The following is a 20,071-nucleotide window of genomic DNA, read 5'->3' on the forward strand; positions in this document are numbered from 1 at the left end:
AGATCAGTTATTCACATTTGTATTCTATCCATGTGTTTTATAGATAGACTATAATGGGTGCATTTTCTATGTGGCTGTTCATGTCCTTATTTTTTGCTGGCCGAATGGTCCTCAAAAAATGGAGGTTTGTTTTTTCTTTATCTGAGTAACAGATCAAAATAAACCATGCAAGTCTATTGGTCCATGAAAATCAGATGCCATCTGTGTGTATGACCATACACTGATGAAACCCTGATGCAACTCTGTCTGTTTTTCACGAACCGGGAAAATAACTGACATCAGAATGAGGACTAAAGAGATGTTCACACAACATCTATTAGACATCTGTACACACACCGAGCTTTACTGGACACTACAGGGCATGTCAGAGTTTTTTGTCATGAAGCATCTATTTTTAGTCAATTTTTTGGTTGTTTCTTTGCAGTTTTTTGCCTATTCTTTGCCGGTAGCCGGTTTTTGAACTTTATGTAATAAAGTCTTCAAAGCAGAAACCGCCTGAAGAATGTTTAGGTCACTTTTAACCATGTCACGGCTTTCAAAGCTTGAAGCAATTAAAAGATGCTCAAAAGCGAGAACTTTTGAACAGCAAGACGTTTTAACATTGCTCTGCACATGTTCATTCCTTTTGGTGCTTATTCAGTGCTTTTTCAGGCGATATCCAGAGTTAAAAAAAAAATGTTATGTACACATGCCATCAGAGCTCATTCAGACATCAATTTTTCACGGATAGCACTCGTGCCTGTGATGGGGATGTTCATGTCCATGATTTTTTTATGTAAGTGTGACCCCGGTCTTACAGTCAAGAAAAGGTTACCACCCAAACTATAAAACTTCTCCTAAGCTCCTATGATTGCATTGTGGAGGCTTTACATGTTACTGAATGTTTTATTAAGAGCTTATGTGACACCCCAGAGTCAGGTTGTCACAGTGACATTGCCTCCCTCTATGAGGTGAAGTCATGCTTGGAGGCAGAAAGGGGACCCCCATGCCAGGTAACATAGATTAAATCACAATTCCTGCTGCAGGTCAGAAAAGGGAGCTGCCTTATAAATTCTGGCCAGCAGAGGGGGTTGGTGAGTCAGCTAGAAATGAGCTGAGGGGGTTGTCATGGAAACGAGAGCAGCTGTGAGTGGTGAGGAAAAATGACAAGACAGTTAAACGTGAGGTGAAAAGATCTTTCTGGAAGATCCAGTCAGTTGGGGATGGAGAGCTGATCTGACAGGAGGGGAAGGACGATAGCAGAGACAGATAGGCTCTGGTGAAGCTAAAAAACTGTATATAGCAGACCCCAGAGCGAAGCACTAATAGAGAGAAAGAGGACGCCAGAGTCCTAGGCTGACAGGAGCTGTACGCCCTGATCGCCAAATCTGAAGGTACAGGGGATTGTAAATTCCTGTGCGACATTGCACACCTGAGGGCACGGCAGCAGATAAGGAGCCTGGGGCTGAATGTGAAAAGGACGGTACCCGTGGAATAGGCTCATGCTGACAGCCGTACAGGTTAGTGAAATCATCACGCAATTGAGGGTCGCAGTATAGTTATCGACAGCGGAGACCCACACACAAAGCACAGAAGGAAGGTCCTAAACCCCCACCTGGCAAGGTGGATCCCCTGAATGCCTCCAGGCGAGCCGGACTCATTCCATCACCTGTATGTGGTACTCCAAATTGCAACCAATTACCAGTAAAAGGTAAAGAAACTGCACCTCTCTGGGTCCTCCTCTCATTTCTCTGCACCCCAACGTTCACAGCCATTTTGACTATTAATCTAACATCTTTGCCCTGGGACTATTGCTCTACCTGTGGAGAGCTATTTTCACCTCAGCTGCGCCACATCAACAGTCTCAGGGGAACAGCACCGCAGCGCTGGTCACCCCTGACCAGAATACCACAGGTGGCGTCCCGTATTTAATCATCTATAAACTTTATCTTCATTTTTACCACATCACCAACAACTTTTCCCCTGCCCCTTTCATCATTTTTATTTAATGGACGCCTCAGGGCCACGGACCGGGTTGCCGCCGCCGTGACTCCATCCCCCCTTGAAGTTGACAGGCCCGGTACCGAGTACCCCATGGCCCTGCACGGCGCACGCTCTCTCGCGCTTCCTTACACTGCAGCGCACGCCCCGGGCGGTCCACTTATTCAGGACATCCGTTTTTCACATACAAGTTCTAAAAGTGTTTTTCATGGATTGAAAATGAACCCATTATTGGCTATTTTCTGTTCAGATGTCCATGTTTTTTTGAGACGTCCGTTTTTCATCCTAGTCACAGATCAAACTTGTCCATTCAAACCTAAAGATTTGGGAAACACTGGACAGCACATTGATGCCATTGGTATTTTTTATGCATAAGGCCGGTTTCACATTAGCGCTTTTTAAGCGCACGCACGGCCGGGGGTAGCTCCACCCCCGAGCCAGCTCTCTGCCCGGCGTGCCCGCCCCTTGTTTGTAGCGCCGCCTACTAGCGGACAGCGGCGCCTGCGATCGGCGCACCCTATCTTTAGCATAGGGTGCGCAGATCGTGCGCAGGCCGTGCGCTAGTTGCGCTTTGACCTGCGCTGCGCACTTTTGACGGTGCGCCATGCGCGCCAAAATCCGAAAAGTTTGATTTTGGCGCGCACGGCGCACCGTCAAAAGTGCGCAGCGCAGGTCAAAGCGCAACTAGCGCACGGCCTGCGCACGATCTGCGCACCCTATGCTAAAGATAGGGTGCGCCGATCGCAGGCGCCGCTGTCCGCTAGTAGGCGGCACTACAAGCAAGGGGCGGGCACGCCGGGCAGAGAGCCGGCTCGGGGGCGGAGCTACCCCCCGGCCGTGCGTGCTCTTAAAAAGCGCTAATGTGAAACCGGCCTAAGAGAAAAATGGATAAAACACAAAAATTGAGCTTGGTTTGAGTTGGTACACATGCAGCATATAAATGCATGTTCACGTGGCCAAAATGAATACAAAACCTACAAAAGACAAAATGAAAAAAACCCTGCTATAATTAAATAAGTAAAAAGCAAAAGTGCATTTAAATCATACAGAGTTCTTAGTAATACTGTATTTGATCAAACATAGCATAAAAGCCATCCCACCATCGACAAGGTGACTCTGTGGTCGGGGCGGTCCTACACAATCTAGTATTAATAACCTTATCATGTGTCAAAGTTGACGTCAGTGTGTGAATAAGGGCAGACAAGGACCGAGTCCCAACCACCGGACACCAGGCAGGGGAAGCCTTTAAATACAAGATCCTGAGCTGTAAATTGTATTTAAAGGCTTCCCCTGACTGGTGTCCGGTGGTTGGGACTCGGTCCTTGTCTGCCCTTATTCACACAGACGTCAACTTTGACACATGATAAGGTTATTAATACTAGACAGTGTAGGACCGCCCCGACCACATAGTCACCTTGTCGATGGTGGGACGGCTTTTATGCTATGTTTGATCAAATACAGTATTACTAAGAACTCTGTATGATTTAAATGCACTTTCACTTTTTACTTATTTAATTATAGCAGGGTTTTTTTCATTTTGTCTTTTGTAGGTTTAGAGAAAAATGGATGCCTAGATATATGCACATGTATTTTTCTGATAGATTCCACCACAGAAACAACCTGAAAAATCAGGAAACACTCAAAAGAATGAACATATGCATTTCCATGTTGTACATGTGCTCAAGCATTTAAGCATCTTTTAAATACTTCAAGTTTCTGAAAACGCAAAGCCAGGAGAAAAACATTTTTTTTAAGCTTTTTGTCATCGTTTTTTGTGAAAAAAAACAACATTTTTATTATATAATGGTGTGAATAAAACAAGCAGAAAACAGCAATAAAAAAGACTTCACGAATACTGTCCCATAAACTCCAGCAGCCAAAACCAGAGGAAAACCGCTAGGGAAACAGCAGAAAAAATAACATAAATGACACTCCAGGAAAAAAAGTCAGTTTTCTGCTTTAAAAACTTGGCAGATTTGCCTGAGCTTAAACTACTGTATGTCGTGTGCACATACCCAAGCACTAATGGTAAAAAACTGACAGTCTGGCTCATTATCAGAAGGCTGCAGAGAGGGACAGAAACTTAATGTTGGCTATGAATAAAGGGCCTGTCACTAGTGTTGAGCATTCCGATACCGCAAGTATCGGGTATCGGCCGATACTTGCTGTATCGGAATTCCGATACCGACTTCCGATATTTTTTCAATATCGGAATTCGGCATCGGAATCGGAAGTTCAGTTGATTGACGGCCTGACGTCATCATGATGCGCGGTGTGTGCGCATCATGATGCGCCGTCATTTCGGGCCTTCCGGGGGTCTCTGCCGGCCTGCCGGGGGGCTGTGCCGGCCTGCCGGGGGGCTGTGTGGACTGCCCGGGGTCTGTACCGGCCTGCCGGGGGGCTGTGCCGGCCTGCCGGGGGGCTGTGCTGATGTCCGGGGGTCTGTGCAAGCATCGTCCGATGGGACTACAAGTCCCATCGGGCGATGCCTGCTACCATGACAGTGATTGACACATTAGCCAATGATGGGACAGTAGTAGTCCCATCATCCGGCTAATGTGTTAAATGTTAAAAAAAAAAAAAAAAAATACTACATACATACTACATGCATGCTACATACATACTACATGCATGCTACATACATACTACATGCATGCTACATACATACTACATATATACTACATACATACTACATACATACTGCATGCTACATACATACTACATACATACTACATGCATGCTACATACATACTACATATATACTACATACATACTACATACATACTACATACATACTGCATGCTACATACATACTACATACATACTACATGCATGCTACATACATACTACATATATACTACATACATACTACATACATGCTACATACATGCTGCATGCTACATACATACTACATACATACTACATACATACTACATACATACTACATATATACTACATGCATGCTACATACATACTACATGCTACATACATACTACATATATACTACATACATACTACATACATGCTACATACATACTACATACATACTACATGCATGCTACATACATACTACATGCATGCTACATACATACTACATACATACTGCATGCTACATACATACTACATACATACTACATGCATGCTACATACATACTACATATATACTACATACATACTACATACATGCTACATACATACTGCATGCTACATACATACTACATACATACTACATGCATGCTACATACATACTACATATATACTACATACATACTACATACATGCTACATACATACTGCATGCTACATACATACTACATACATACTACATGCATGCTACATACATACTACATATATACTACATGCATGCTACATACATACTACATGCTACATATATACTACATACATACTACATACATGCTACATACATACTACATACATACTACATACATACTACATGCATGCTACATACATACTACATGCATGCTACATACATACTACATGCATGCTACATGCATGCTACATACATACTACATGCTACATACATACCACATATATACTACATACATACAATACATTCATACAATACATACATAGACATACAGTACATATAACATAGAGTAACATACTTACCAATACTTGTCACATTGTTCCCCGAAGCCATTGTCTTTTCCGGGATAAATATTAACATAACAAACCACAAAAATACTCACCCACGATCCGAAGCAGTCCACGAGTGTGTCCCACGACGATCTTGGGTAGAGAACTGCAGCATCAGATGATGCTGCCGTTCTCTACGGGCTGCAGGAATCCAATGACGGAAGGTAGGTATCCTTCCGCACTGTATTCCTCCGCCACTTAAAAAAAAAAAAGTCCCTAGTCTCACTTTATGCCATTGCTGTGTGGGAAATTCCCACACAGCAATGGCATAAAGTGAGACTAGGGACTTTTTTTTTTTAAGTGGCGGAGGAATACAGTGCGGAAGGATACCTACCTTCCGTCATTGGATTCCTGCAGCCCGTAGAGAACGGCAGCATCATCTGATGCTGCAGTTCTCTACCCAAGATCGTCGTGGGACACACTCGTGGACTGCTTCGGATCGTGGGTGAGTATTTTTGTGGTTTGTTATGTTAATATTTATCCCGGAAAAGACAATGGCTTCGGGGAACAATGTGACAAGTATTGGTAAGTATGTTACTCTATGTTATATGTACTGTATGTCTATGTATGTATTGTATGAATGTATTGTATGTATGTAGTATATATGTGGTATGTATGTAGCATGTAGTATGTATGTAGCATGCATGTAGTATGTATGTAGCATGCATGTAGTATATATGTAGTATGTATGTAGCATGTAGTATGTAGCATGCATGTAGTATATATGTAGTATGTATGTAGCATGTAGTATGTATGTAGCATGCATGTAGTATATATGTAGTATGTATGTAGCATGTAGTATGTATGTAGCATGCATGTAGTATATATGTAGTATGTATGTAGTATGTATGTAGCATGCATGTAGCATGCAGTATGTATGTAGCATGCATGTAGTATATATGTAGTATGTAGTATGTATGTAGCATGCATGTAGTATATATGTGTTATGTATGTAGCATGTAGCATGCATGTAGCATGCATGTAGTATGTATGTAGTATATATGTGGTATGTATGTAGCATGCAGTATGTATGTAGCATGCATGTAGTATATATGTAGTATGTATGTTGCATGTAGTATTTATGTAGTATGAATGTAGCATGTATGTAGTATGTAGTATGAATGTAGCATGTATGTAGTATGCATGTTGTATGTATGTAGCATGTAATTTTTTTTTTTTTTTTTTTTTTTACATTTAACACATTAGCCGGATGATGGGACTACTACTGTCCCATCATTGGCTAATGTGTCAATCACTGTCATGGTAGCAGGCATCGCCCGATGGGACTTGTAGTCCCATCGGACGATGCCTGCACAGACCCCCGGAGCCTGCACAGACCACCGGCAGGCCGGCACAGCCCCCCGGCAGGCCGGCACAGCCCCCCGGAGCCTGCACAGCCCCCCGGCAGGCCGGCACAGCCCCCCGGCAGGCCGGCACAGCCCCCCGGAGCCTGCACAGACCACCGGCAGGCCGGCACAGACCACCGGAGCCTGCACAGACCCCCTGGCAGGCCGGCACAGCCCCCCGAAAGGCCCGTACAGACCCCAGAGAGGCTGTACAAGGGCAGGAAAGGGTTTTTCTTATTCCGATACCGGAAGTCCCATAGACTTGAATGGGACTTCCGGTATCGGAATCGGCGATACCGATACTTTTTTTAAAGATCGGCCGATACCATCCGATACGATACTTTGAAGTATCGGACGGTATCGCTCAACTCTACCTGTCACACTAAGCGATATCGCTAGCAATATCGCTATAACTTGTGACGTTATAGCGATATTGCTAGCGATATCGCTGTGTGTGATACTTACTCCGACCGCTCCCCCGCTGGTTATCGCTGATCGTGCGAGAACGTCCTGGACCGTTTCTCGTCGCCAGCTTCCTGCGGCACTTCCTGTGGAGAGACGAGAGACGAGCGACGAGCGTGGAGCCGGGCGGGAGGACGTCAGGATCGCCTAGTGTGACAGGTAAGTAGCGACCCCCGACCCCAGCGATGTCGCTGGTGAGATCTGCCTGTGTGGCAGCTCACTAGCGACCACTTAGCAATGCACCAGCGATCCTGACCGCGTCATATCGCTGGTCGGGATCGCTGGTGCATCGCTAAGTGTGACAGTACCTTTAGGCATAACTGGCCAAAACGTGTAGGCCACTTTATTCTTCAATGGCTACTGTATTTTTTACAGCTTATTTTAATGATGGAGCATAAAAATAAATAATTATAATAAAGCATAATAAACATTGTTTTAATGAGTTATCTCTTGCATTGCTGTATTTTCTCTATGATTTGGACTGATGAAAATCTCTCAGATTTTAAAGTAAGAGAAAAATCAGTCCTATCTCAATGAGTCCTTAATCTTAAAAGGAACCTGTCTTCTTATTTATGATGCCCAAACCACGGGAAGCATAAATCAGATTCAGGCTATATGATTGCAGCCAAGTATATCTTTCTCTGACACATTCTGTTTCAGGGAAAATATACTATAAGGATCTTGCCAGATATCATAACTAGGGTCAGGGATGAGACTAGTTCCTATCACGACTCTGTTGTTAAGTACCGGGAGGCGGGGTGTAATGCTAAAGGCGCCCTAGCTCGCCCTGTTCCCCCGATTACTTATGATGGTGAAGACGCTGGGGCCACTTACCTTGCCTTAACTGCTGAATTCCCACCCTCAGTCTCTGCCCCTCCCCCCAGGGAAGAGGGGAGTAGTAATGTACCGTAATACAACAACCAGACTAACAAGGAAATACAAACAGGAGTAACGAAAAATACCAATCATACAAATATACACACAATAAACAGAGGAATGCACTGTGGAATGGGAGGATTGGGTTATACCAAAGTAGGAGAAGAAAGAGAATTGGCACAATCTCAAAACCTAGCAATAGGCACAGATAAATCCACCATCAGCCTACTCTAGTAACCACCAACAACAACCTCCAGCCATGCAGCATATGCTAGTTCTGACAATGAGTGCTAGCCAGGGCCTAGTTTATATAGGATATGGGAGGGGCTAACAGTGCACTGCTGAGAGCCGAAACACTCCAGGGGCTCTCAACAGCACAGATTAACCCCTGCACTGCCAAAAGAAATTTACACCGTTTAATACAAAGGTGAAGTGCTTCTATCCAATGCAGGAGTAGGAGAAATCAGACGCTGTGGGCTTCTGGCTCCTCTCTGTTGCGGTAAACCCTTGACAGTTCTGCTCTGCTGTAGGTGATTGAAACATCTCTCCCTAGAGTGCACATAGGGAGAGACCTTTCAATCACCTGCTGCAAAGCTTTGAAGAGACAGCCGGGGGTGGATCCGGATCTATAAAATATATGTTCTCTGAAACCTCTGAAGTTTTCAGAGAAAAATATACCAGGCTGACATTATGCAGCCAAGTTCTGATTCATGCTGTCCAAGGCTTGGGCATCATGAATTAGGTGACAGGTCTCTTTAAACCCTTCACTACCAAGGGTGGTTTGCACGTTAACTCCCGGGCCAATTTTTACAATTCGAACCACTGTCCATTTATGAGGTAATAACTCTGAAGCGCTTCTATGGATCTCGGCGATTCTGACATTGTTTTCTCATGACATATAGTACTTCATGTTACTGGTAAAATTTCATTCAAATAACTTGTGTTTATTTGTGAAAAAAATGGAAATTTGGCGAAAATTTTTAAAATTTCGCAATTTTCCAAATTTGAATTTTTATGCCCTTAAATCACAGAGATACAGCACAGAAAAAACTAGATAAGTAACATTTCCCACATGATTACTTTACATCAGCACAATTTTGGAACCAAAATTTTTTTTTGTTAGGAAGTTATAAGAGTTAAAAATTGACCAGCGATTTCCCATTTTTGCAACACCATTTTATTTTTACGGACCACATCACATTTAAAGCCACTTTGCGGGGTCTATATGATAGAAAATACCCAAAATTGACACCATTCTAAAAACTTTACCCCTTAAGGTGCTCAAAACCACATTCAAGAAGTTTATTAACCCTTTAGGTGCGTCACAGAAATTTTTTGAATATTTAAAAAAAAAATGAACATTTAACTTTTTTTCACAAAAAAAATTCTTCAGGTTCAAGTTTTTTTATTTTCCCAAGGGTAACAGGAGAAATTGGACTGCAAAAGAAAAGTTATGGTGCAATTTGTCCTGAGTACACTGATATGTGATATGTGGGGGGGAACCACTGTTTCGACGCATGGCAGAGCTCAGAAGGGAAGGAGCGCCGTTTGACTTTTTCAATGCAAAATTGGCAGGAATTCAGATCGGACGCCATTTCGCGTTTGGAGAGCCCCTGATGTATCTAAATAGTGGAAACCCCCCACAAGTGACCCCATTTTGGAAACTAGACCCCCCAAGGAACTTATCTAGATATGTGGTGAGAACTTTGAACCCACAAGGGCTTCACAGAAGTTTATAACGTACAGCAGTACAATTAAAAAATCATATTTTTTCCACAATAATGATCTTTTCACCCCCAATTTTTATTTTCCCAAGGGTAACAGGACCCTAAAAGTTATTGTTCAATTTGTCCTGAGTACGCGGATACCCCACATGTGGGGGTAAACCACTATTTGGGCGCATGGCAGAGCTCGGAAGGGAAGCAGCGCCATTTGACGTTTTTGGCTGGAATTGAGATCGGACACCATGTCGCATTTGGAAAGCCCCTGATGTACCAAAACAGTGGAACCCCCCCACAAATGATACCATTATGGAAAATAGACCCCCCCAAGGAACTTATCTAGATGTGTGGTGAGAACTTTGAACCCCCCAGTGCTTCACAGAAGTTTATAATGCCTGGGCGTGAAAATAAAAAAAATCGTATTTTTTCCACAAACATGATCTTTTAGTCACCAATTTTTTTATTTTCCCAATGGTACCAGGAGAAATTGGACCACAAAAGTTGTTGTCCAATTTGTCCTGAGTACGCTGATACCTCATATGTGGGAGAAAACTACTGTATGGGCACACATCGGGGCTCGGAAGGGAAATAGTGACATTTTGGAATGCAGACTTTGATGGAATGGTCTGCGGGTGTCATGTTGCTTTTGGAGAGCCCCTGATGTACCTAAACAGTGGAAACCTCCCACAAGTGACCCCATTTTGGAAACTAGACCCCCTAATGAACTTATCTAGATGTGTGGTGAGCACTTTGAACCCCCCAAGGGCTCCACAGAAGTTTATAATGCCCGGGCATGAAAATAAAAAAATCGTAATTTTTCCTCAAACATGATCAATTAGTCCCCCATTTTTTTATTTTCCCAAGGGTACCAGGAGAAATTGGACCACAAAAGTTGTAGTCCAATTTGTCCTGAGTACGCTGATACCTCATATGTGGGAGAAAACTACTGTATGGGCACACATCGGGGCTCGGAAGGGAAGTAGTGACGTTTTGGAATGCAGACTTTGATGGAATGGTCTGCGGGTGTCATGTTGCTTTTGGAGAGCCCCTGATGTACCTAAACAGTGGAAACCCCCCACAAGTGACCCCATTTTGGAAACTAGATCCCCTAAGGAACTTATCTAGATGTGTGGTGAGCACTTTGAACCCCCAAGGGCTTCACAGAAGTTTATAATGCCCGGGCATGAAAATAAAAAAATCGTATTTTTTCCACAAACATGATCAATTAGTCCCCAATTTTTTTATTTTCCCAAGGGTACCAAGAGAAATTGGACCCCAAAAGTTGTCCAATTTGTCCTGAGTACGCTGATAACTCATATGTGGGAGAAAACTACTGTATGAGCACATGTCGGGGCTCGGAAGGGAAGTAGTGACGTTTTGGAATGCAGACTTTGATGGAATGGTCTGCGGGTGTCATGTGCGTTTGGAGAGCCCCTGATGTACCTAAACTATTGAAACTCCCCACAAGTGACCCCATTTTGGAAACTAGACCCCCCACGGAACTTATCTAGATGTGTGGTGAGCACTTTGAACCTCCAAGTGATTCACAGAAGTTTATAACGTCCGGGCGTGAAAATGAAAAATCATTTTTTTCCACAAAAATGATATTTTTGCCCCCAATTTTTTATTTTTCTAAGGGTAACAGGAGAAATTGGACCCCAAAAGTTGTTTTGCAATTTGTCCTGAGTAGGCTGATACCCTATATGTGGGGGTAAAACACTGTTTGGGCGCATGGCAGAGCTTGGAAGGGAAGGAGCACCATTTGACTTTTCAACGCAGAATTGGCCGGAATTGAGATCCGACGCCATGTTGCATTTGAAGAGCACCTGATGTGCCCAAACAGTGGAAACCCCCAATTCTAACTTCAACCCTAACCCCAACACACCCCTAACCCTAATCTCAGCCCTAACTCTAGCCCTAACCCTAGCCCTAGCCCTAACCCTAATGGGAAAATGGAAATAAATACATTTTCTTTTAATTTTATTATTTTTCGCTAACTAAGGGGGTGATAACGGGGGGTTTGATTTACTATTTATAGCGGGTTTTTATGTTTGGCAGCTGTCATAGGCTAAAAGACGCTTTTTATTGTAAAAATAGTTTTTGCATCACCACATATTGAGAGCTATAATTTTTCCATATTTTGACCCACCGAGTCATGTGAGGTCTTATTTTTTGCGGGACGAGTTGACGTTTTTATTGGCATCATTTTCGGGCACGTGACATTTTTTGCTCGCTTTTTATTCCGATTTTTGGGACGCAGAATGAACAAAAACCAGCGTTTCATGAATTTCTTTTGGGGGGTGCGTTTACACCGTTCCGCGTGCGGTGAAATTGATAAGACGGTTTTATTCTTCGGGTCGGTATGGTTACAGCGATACCTCATTTTTGTCGTTTTTTTATGTTTTGGCGGTTTTATGCAATGAAAACTATTTTATATAAAAAATAATTATTTTTGCATCGCTTTATTCTGCGAGCTATAACTTTTTTAATTTTTTGCTGATGATGCTTTGTCATGGCTTGTATTTTGCGGGACAAGATGACGTTTTCAGCGGTACCATGGAAATTTATATGCGTCTTTTTGATCGTGCGTTATTGCACTTTTTGTTCGGCGGTATGATAATAAATCATTATTTTTTGCTTCGTTTTTTATTTTTAATTTATAAGGGGTTCGCTAAAGGGGTTAACTAATGGGACACTTTTATAGGGCAGGTCGTTACGGACGCAGTGATACCAAATATGTGTACTTTTATTGTTTTTTTTTTATTTCCAAAAAATGAATTTATTTGGGAACATTTTTTTTTCTAATTTATTTAGCGATTTTTTTAAAATTATTTTTACACTTTTTTTTTTTTTTACTTTATTAGGTTGTCCCAGGGGGGGACATCACTGTCCTGTGACAGATCGCTGATCTGTCACATCACAGATCACTGTGACAGATCAGCAATCTGTCACAGGCATAGATGCAGACTTCCTCATGCCTGCGCTTTGCAGGCACTGAGGAAGTCAGCTCCCTACAGGCCCCCGAAGGTCCCCGTCGCCATCTTGGATCTGGGGACCTGTAGGGAAAGAGACCCCCGCAGCAGCACTGCACATTGCGCTGCTGTGGGGGGCTCAGGGAAGCACGGAGGGAGCCCCCTCCCTGCCGATGCTTCCCTTTAACCCCCGGTACACCGCGATCGTGTTTGATCGTGGTGTGCAAGGGGTTATCGTGTCGGGGGTGGTCCATGACCGCCCCTGACACATTGTTCCGGGTGTCAGCTGTGATAATCAGCTGACACCCGGCCGCGATCAGCGGCGCTCAACACGTGGGCGCCACTGATCGCTATGACGTAATATTCCGTCCATGGGACTTAGGGCCCAGGTCACATGGACGGAATATTATGTCCAATGTAGGAAAGGGGTAAAGAGAAATCTGTAAAACCATCAAGGTACATGTTATAAATTTGTAAATGATGTTAGCAGCTTGCTTTTCTTTTATTCTCAGCTGTTTTAGGCTATGTGCCACCATGCGTTTTTGTGGTGTTTTTTTCCTCATGGAAATGGACTAAAAACTCAATGGAATCCTAATGCAAGCTAATTCTATGACAATCTTGAAGTGTTGTGCACATGATCAGTAAATTTCCATCAGTATTTGCAGTGCGTTTTTTTTGCAGCATGTCAATTCTTTTTACGTTTCTGCAGCCGTTCTGCACCCATTGATTTCAATTGAGTCAGTCAAATCTGCAGCGAAAACGCAAGTATAAAAATGTTTGCGGATTTGCTGAGTTTTTGTTTTGCATTTCTCCATCTTCCTATGGTGTTTCCAGCGCTGTCATCTGTTTGACAGTGTGGGAAATACCGGGGCAGTAGTTCTTATTGGCGATAGCGCAACCGTGGGTAAGACCGTTGGTCAGAGTGCTGCAGGGTCATGCTTTCAGATGTCAGCGTGATCCCGCAGCTTTGACTGTCACACACGGTAACGATACCGCAGACCGTCTGTCACAGTGCTGTTGGATAACGCAGGCAGATATCAATGTGACACTGCAGCTGTGACTGGGACCCTTGGTAATGCTATCGCTGACTGTTGATCAAATTGCTGCGGGGTCATGCTGGCAGATGTCAGCGTACTCCCTTAGCAGTGTTTATGACCCGCAGGCATGGGCCAATGAGATTACTGCTCCCATTGGGCTATGTCTGCTGTCACTGATAACAGTGACTGCAAGTGCCATCGATGGGAGACATAGTCTCATTTGCTGGCGCCTATGCTCAAAGTTAAAAAAAAATAATGTAAAATAATAAACCAACCTATATTCACCTGGCTGCCGTAATCCAGGTAATCCGAGCATCCCACAGCAATCTTGCGTGTAGAACAGTCACATTGGGAGATGCGACTGCTCTACCCGGCTGCCGGCGATTCACTGATAGGAGATATTAACTCCCACAGTGTATCACTGAGCTGCCATGAGAAAGTTCACCAGAGTTCATCAACAGATCAGCCTCCGATGCTCTCAATTATGGAACCGCTGCGTGAGAACTTTCCTACACAGCAGAGGTGCCATAAGGGAGATCACCGGAGCTGATCAGCTGATGAACTCTGGTGAACTCTCTCATGGCAGCTCAGTGATACACTGCGGGAGCAATTACCTCCTGTCAGTGTATCGCCGGCTGTCTTTCAGAGCAGTCACATCACTAATATGACTGCTATCAAAGTAATCAGGATCGTTGTGGGACGTTGTGGATAATCTTCTAGGTGGACAGATGAGGAATATTGTGGGTTTTTTAAATTTTGTTGCAGGAGATGTTGGCTTCAGTGGATTAGGTGTTCGGTAAGTATAGTTTAATTAAGATTATTAAAGGGGTCTTTGTCATTATTTCAAATAAAGAACTTTATTCTTGATGTCTGTGTTTTTATACAATATCACCATGGGGTTACTAATGAATAGGTGTCTTATAGACTCCTCGCCATTACTATCCTGGGGGCTTGATGTCTCCTGACAATACAAAGGTGACATCAACCCTACAAATATGAACCCCACTTGCCACTGCTACAGAGCAAGTGGGAAGAGCGAGGTCTAAGTGCCATATTTGGCGCATCTTATAGATGCACCTTTTCTGGGGCGGCTAACAGCTGATGTTTCTAATCTGGTAGGGTCCAATATCCCTGGCCCTTTTCTATGCTATTATCAGCCCGCAGCTGTCTTGCCTAGCCTTTGCTGGTTAGATTTCATAGGGGGACCCTATGTCAATTTTTTCTTGGGCCCCCCTGTAAACTAGCCAGTAAAGGCTAAGCAAAAAGCTGTAAGCTGATATTAATAACCTGGGAACCTTTATGGCTATTGGCTCATTCCCAGAATATTAACAACCTTCAGCCGTCGGCTTTCCCTCTGCTAGTTATTAAAATCACGCGGGACCCCACACAATTTTTTTTTTCATTTTTATTTCTTTAAAATTAACAGTTGCTGTCTGGTTACAGCCTATGTACATTCCTTCTGTTAACTCTCCAACATAGGTTGGTGACAATGTGTGTGTGTGTTTACGTATCGGTTTAGCAATGAGGGTGTCAGGTTGACACTTTTTCATTACTAAGCACAAAGCTAGGTGTCAATGACAGCTGCTGACAAGCAACCCTACTGCTGCATCAGCATAAAAAAAGGTGGTGTTGAACCAAGAAATTACTGTACATCACAAAACTTTTTTTTAAATATCTTTATTTAGCTCAAAAAAGCATTAATTGCTGTATAAAAACGCTTACAAAAACGCACGCTTTTTTCCCAGCGTTTTTCCTGCCAATAGATGCAGAAACTTGTGCAAGCAAATACTCAACGTGCGCATGTAAAAAGGTGAAGTACAAGAGCTTCACACTGCTATTAAACGGAAGGATGGTGTAGGTGTAGGGACAATTGACGTTGTGCTGCGAGACCAGCTGGTGATGGGCTTGGGAGACGTGTTGATGAAGCAGGCCTTGCGAGAGCGCGTGCGGGAGAAACCAGACATGACTTTCTCTCAGGTTGGTAGTGAGACGCGCATGCGTGAGCAGGAGCAGGGAGTGTTAGCACCAGTGGGGAAGGTATGGAGCAGGGAGGTAGCTGCCCCTCAATGGGTGGAAGCCCTGAAAGAAGAGATTAAGCAGATCCGTGAGGAAATGGCCGAATATAAGAGGGCCCCTACTATAGAAACTTCCCCCCAACGTGAGACTAGTGCTGCTCAGCGAAGAAGACCGTCTACATGCTGCAACTGTGGAGTACTCAGCTCGAATGAAGAAGAGACGTCATGGACCCAGGATTCCCGGCTGAAGATAAGAAGAATCTGGAAGGAGATTGAGAGTCTGGGAGAAGCCCTTACTGCTGTCTTGCGGACCAGTGGCATGTCCCGAGGTAATGTGTGGAAGCACACAGAGAAAGGTAGAAGAGAAGTGCGGCGCATGAAGAAGACTTCAGCAACAGCTCCTGAGCGTGATCATGTGTCCAGGAGTGAAGAGCAACCACCGATAAGCGACGCTTCCCACCAAGGTCGGCGATACAGACCAAAGCGCCCACCAGATAGATGCAGCTGTGAGTGTTGGGCGTGCAGAAAAGTGGGACACCTGTCCAGAAATTGCTCGACCCGAGAACGGCGGTGGCAGAGATCCGCTCACCCCTCTGAGGTTCTTGCTAATTGGAGGGAGCGTCGCCCCTGGAAGGATAGGTATGGCGGGAGAAGGAGAGCCCCACACAGAGCAAGACAGTGCTCTGGTGTCAGACACCAAGAAGAGGTGGAGAGGATGTCGACTGTCCACGAACATATGTCTGTACTGTCCCGGCACATGAAGGCGGGGTTGGAAGAACCCCTACCTGGGTCTGGAGGCCACAACGGTAAAGTTCGACCCATAGAGGAGGAAGAGACTATTGTCCCAGTGGTCCATCGAGATGAGTTAATATTGGACCCGCCACAAGCTACCGACCAAGGAGAAAGGGAGAAAAGAGCTTCTGAAATACCCATTCCTGCGGTTCCGGTCAATGAGGAGAAAGAGCCACTGGTGTCGTCCCCTGAGGTGGGGCCTGTGCCGTCTGCCGGCTCACAAGATTCCAACTGGGCAAACAAGATAGAACAGTGGTGTGAAACAGGGAGTGTGGCTGAAAAGTCCTGGAAAGTGACGCCCGACGTGGATGTTGAAGATTCCTGCTTGAATGACCCTGATCCTTCCGGTTCTAGTTTTGCCGAAAGTACTCCTGTCAAAGAGAGGAGGAGCTGTGGAGAAGAATTGCCAGGACTAAGTCCCCAAATTGAGAAGCCCAGGCAAGAAGTCCCTACATTTCCCGCTGATGGTGAAGTAAAGGGCGAAACGTCTGTTAGCGGCAAAGCCAAGAAGAAGAAGAAAAAAAAGAAGACAGTAGAAGCCGTCGGAAGAGTTAATGCGATAACACAAAAGGCATCTGAGGAATTGTCTTCTACGGCTGATGATGGAGTAGAGGAAGAACATCCAAACCTAACCGATGAGCAACTCCTAAATCAGTTAGTTAGGGAGTATTTGGCAGAAGAAAGACTGGAGCAGATGCAAGGTTTACAGGTATCTGTCTACCCACAACAGAGCAATGAGAAGCACGCAGACCCCTCGCCCGTGGAATGGTGAGCTAAAAGAGAGGGGGAATGTAAGGAGGTGAAGTACAAGAGCAGCTGGGGGAGGGCTGCCTCCTCTGCTCCATGAACAGAACCGTTGGATAGGGGAGGGGCTGAGCACAGGGGGCCAGGAGAGGAGAGCAGAGAGCCGGAAATCTGCCCCAGGCTTTCTCTCAGTGCAGCGTGGGGAGCTGAAGGGGAAGGACGCTGACAGAGACTGCAGAAGAGACAGAGCTCCCGGTCACAGAGAAAGTCCGGGGTATTGTGCATAGGGACAGCAGAACGTTAGTACGTGAGACAGTGTACTGTGGAGACAGTGAAGCTGCGCCCTGACCCCGTGGACAGACTGAGACCTGCAGAGAAACAGAGACCGTAGCCCGTGACTACGAACAGTTGGAGTCTGCAGTGACAGATAAGTTGTGTCCTGATCCCCATGTGAAGTCTGTGTCCAGAGCAAGGGCTGTATGCTGTGATTAGAGACTTCCCTGTGAACCTCCTTAGAGAGACTGTGATAGTGGCAAGACGCTTCCTTGCAGACAGGCTGCATTCAGTAGCTGAGCTGAGACCTGTATTGAGAGACTGAGCCATGGCTGTGATTCATGTGTTAATGTAGAGCCCCTGATGCTGCCAAAGCAGGGAGAAGGACTTGGAGTGAACACTTCTGCCAAAGCAGGGAGAAGGACTTGGAGAAAAAGGGGCATATCGTCAGCCTCAGACCCTTTTGGCTCCTGCATTAACCCCTCATACTCCAGCTGGACTTCATTAATAACCCCAGAGACAGAGGACATCAAGCACCGCTTGTGCCTTGGTGCCAATGTTGAACAAGAGTGATCCCCTCCAATCAAGACCCCTAGGACTGATAAGTTTGTCTCATAGGAGAATACCTTTTCTACTGATTGAACCCCATATACAGTGGGGCAAAAAAGTATTTAGTCAGTCAGCAATAGTGCAAGTTCCACCACTTAAAAAGATGAGAGGCGTCTGTAATTTACATCATAGGTAGACCTCAACTATGGGAGACGAACTGAGAAAAAAAAATCCAGAAAATCACATTGTCTGTTTTTTTTTCATTTTATTTGCATATTATGGTGGAAAATAAGTATTTGGTCAGAAACAAAATTTCATCTCAATACTTTGTGATATATCCTTTGTTGGCAATGACAGAGGTCAAACGTTTTCTGTAAGTCTTCACAAGGTTGCCACACACTGTTGTTGGTGTGTTGGCCCATTCCTCCAGCAGATCTCCTCTAGAGCAGTGATGTTTTTGGCTTTTCGCTTGGCAACACGGACTTTCAACTCCCTCCAAAGGTTTTCTATAGGGTTGAGATCTGGAGACTGGCTAGGCCACTCCAGGACCTTGAAATGCTTCTTACGAAGCCACTCCTTCGTTGCCCTGGCGGTGTGCTTTGGATCATTGTCATGTTGAAAGACCCAGCCACGTTTCATCTTCAATGCCCTTGCTGATGGAAGGAGGTTTGCACTCAAAATCTCACGATACATGGCCCCATTCATTCTTTCATGTACCCGGATCAGTCGTCCTGGCCCCTTTGCAGGGAAACAGCCCCAAAGCATGATGTTTCCACCACCATGCTTTACAGTAGGTATGGTGTTTGATGGATGCAACTCAGTATTCTTTTTCCTCCAAACACAACAAGTTGTGTTTCTACCAAACAGTTCCAGTTTGGTTTCATCAGACCATAGGACATTCTCCCAAAACTCCTCTGGATCATCCAAATGCTCTCTAGCAAACTTCAGACGGGCCCGGACATGTACAGGCTTAAGCAGTGGGACACGTCTGGCACTGCAGGATCTGAGTCCATGGTGGCATAGTGTGTTACTTATGGTAGGCCTTGTTACATTGGTCCCAGCTCTCTGCAGTTCATTCACTAGGTCCCCCCGCGTGGTTCTGGGATTTTTGCTCACCGTTCTTGTGATCATTCTGACCCCACGGGGTGGGACTTTGCGTGGAGCACCAGATCGAGGGAGATTATCAGTGGTCTTGTATGTCTTCCATTTTCTAATTATTGCTCCCACAGTTGATTTCTTCACTCCAAGCTGGTTGGCTATTGCAGATTCAGTCTTCCCAGCCTGGTGCAGGGCTACAATTTTGTTTCTGGTGTCCTATGACAGCTCTTTGGTCTTCACCATAGTGGAGTTTGGAGTCAGACTGTTTGAGGGTGTGCACAGGTGTCATTTTATACTGATAACAAGTTTAAACAGGTGCCATTACTACAGGTAATGAGTGGAGGAAAGAGGAGACTCTTAAAGAAGAAGTTACAGGTCTGTGAGAACCAGAAATCTTGATTGCTTGTTTCTGACCAAATACTTATTTTCCACCATATTATGCAAATAAAATGAAAAAAAATCAGACAATGTGATTTTCTGGATTTTTTTTTCTCAGTTTGTCTCCCATAGTTGAGGTCTACCTATGATGTAAATTACAGGCGCCTCTCAT

At 44.6% G+C, this 20,071-nt stretch overlaps 1 protein-coding gene across 1 annotated transcript in view; it reads left to right on the plus strand.

The window, feature by feature from the left end:
• Nucleotides 1-20,071, plus strand: part of ADAMTS16 (ADAM metallopeptidase with thrombospondin type 1 motif 16) — a 491,484-nt gene that overhangs the window by 310,306 nt on the left and 161,107 nt on the right. The gene's annotated exons all lie outside the window — the stretch shown is intronic.

The sequence above is a fragment of the Dendrobates tinctorius genome, unplaced genomic scaffold (genome assembly GCF_039654945.1).
Source record: "Dendrobates tinctorius isolate UK_male_01 unplaced genomic scaffold, ASM3965494v1 ptg000102l, whole genome shotgun sequence".
NCBI classification, from domain to species: domain Eukaryota; kingdom Metazoa; phylum Chordata; class Amphibia; order Anura; family Dendrobatidae; genus Dendrobates; species Dendrobates tinctorius.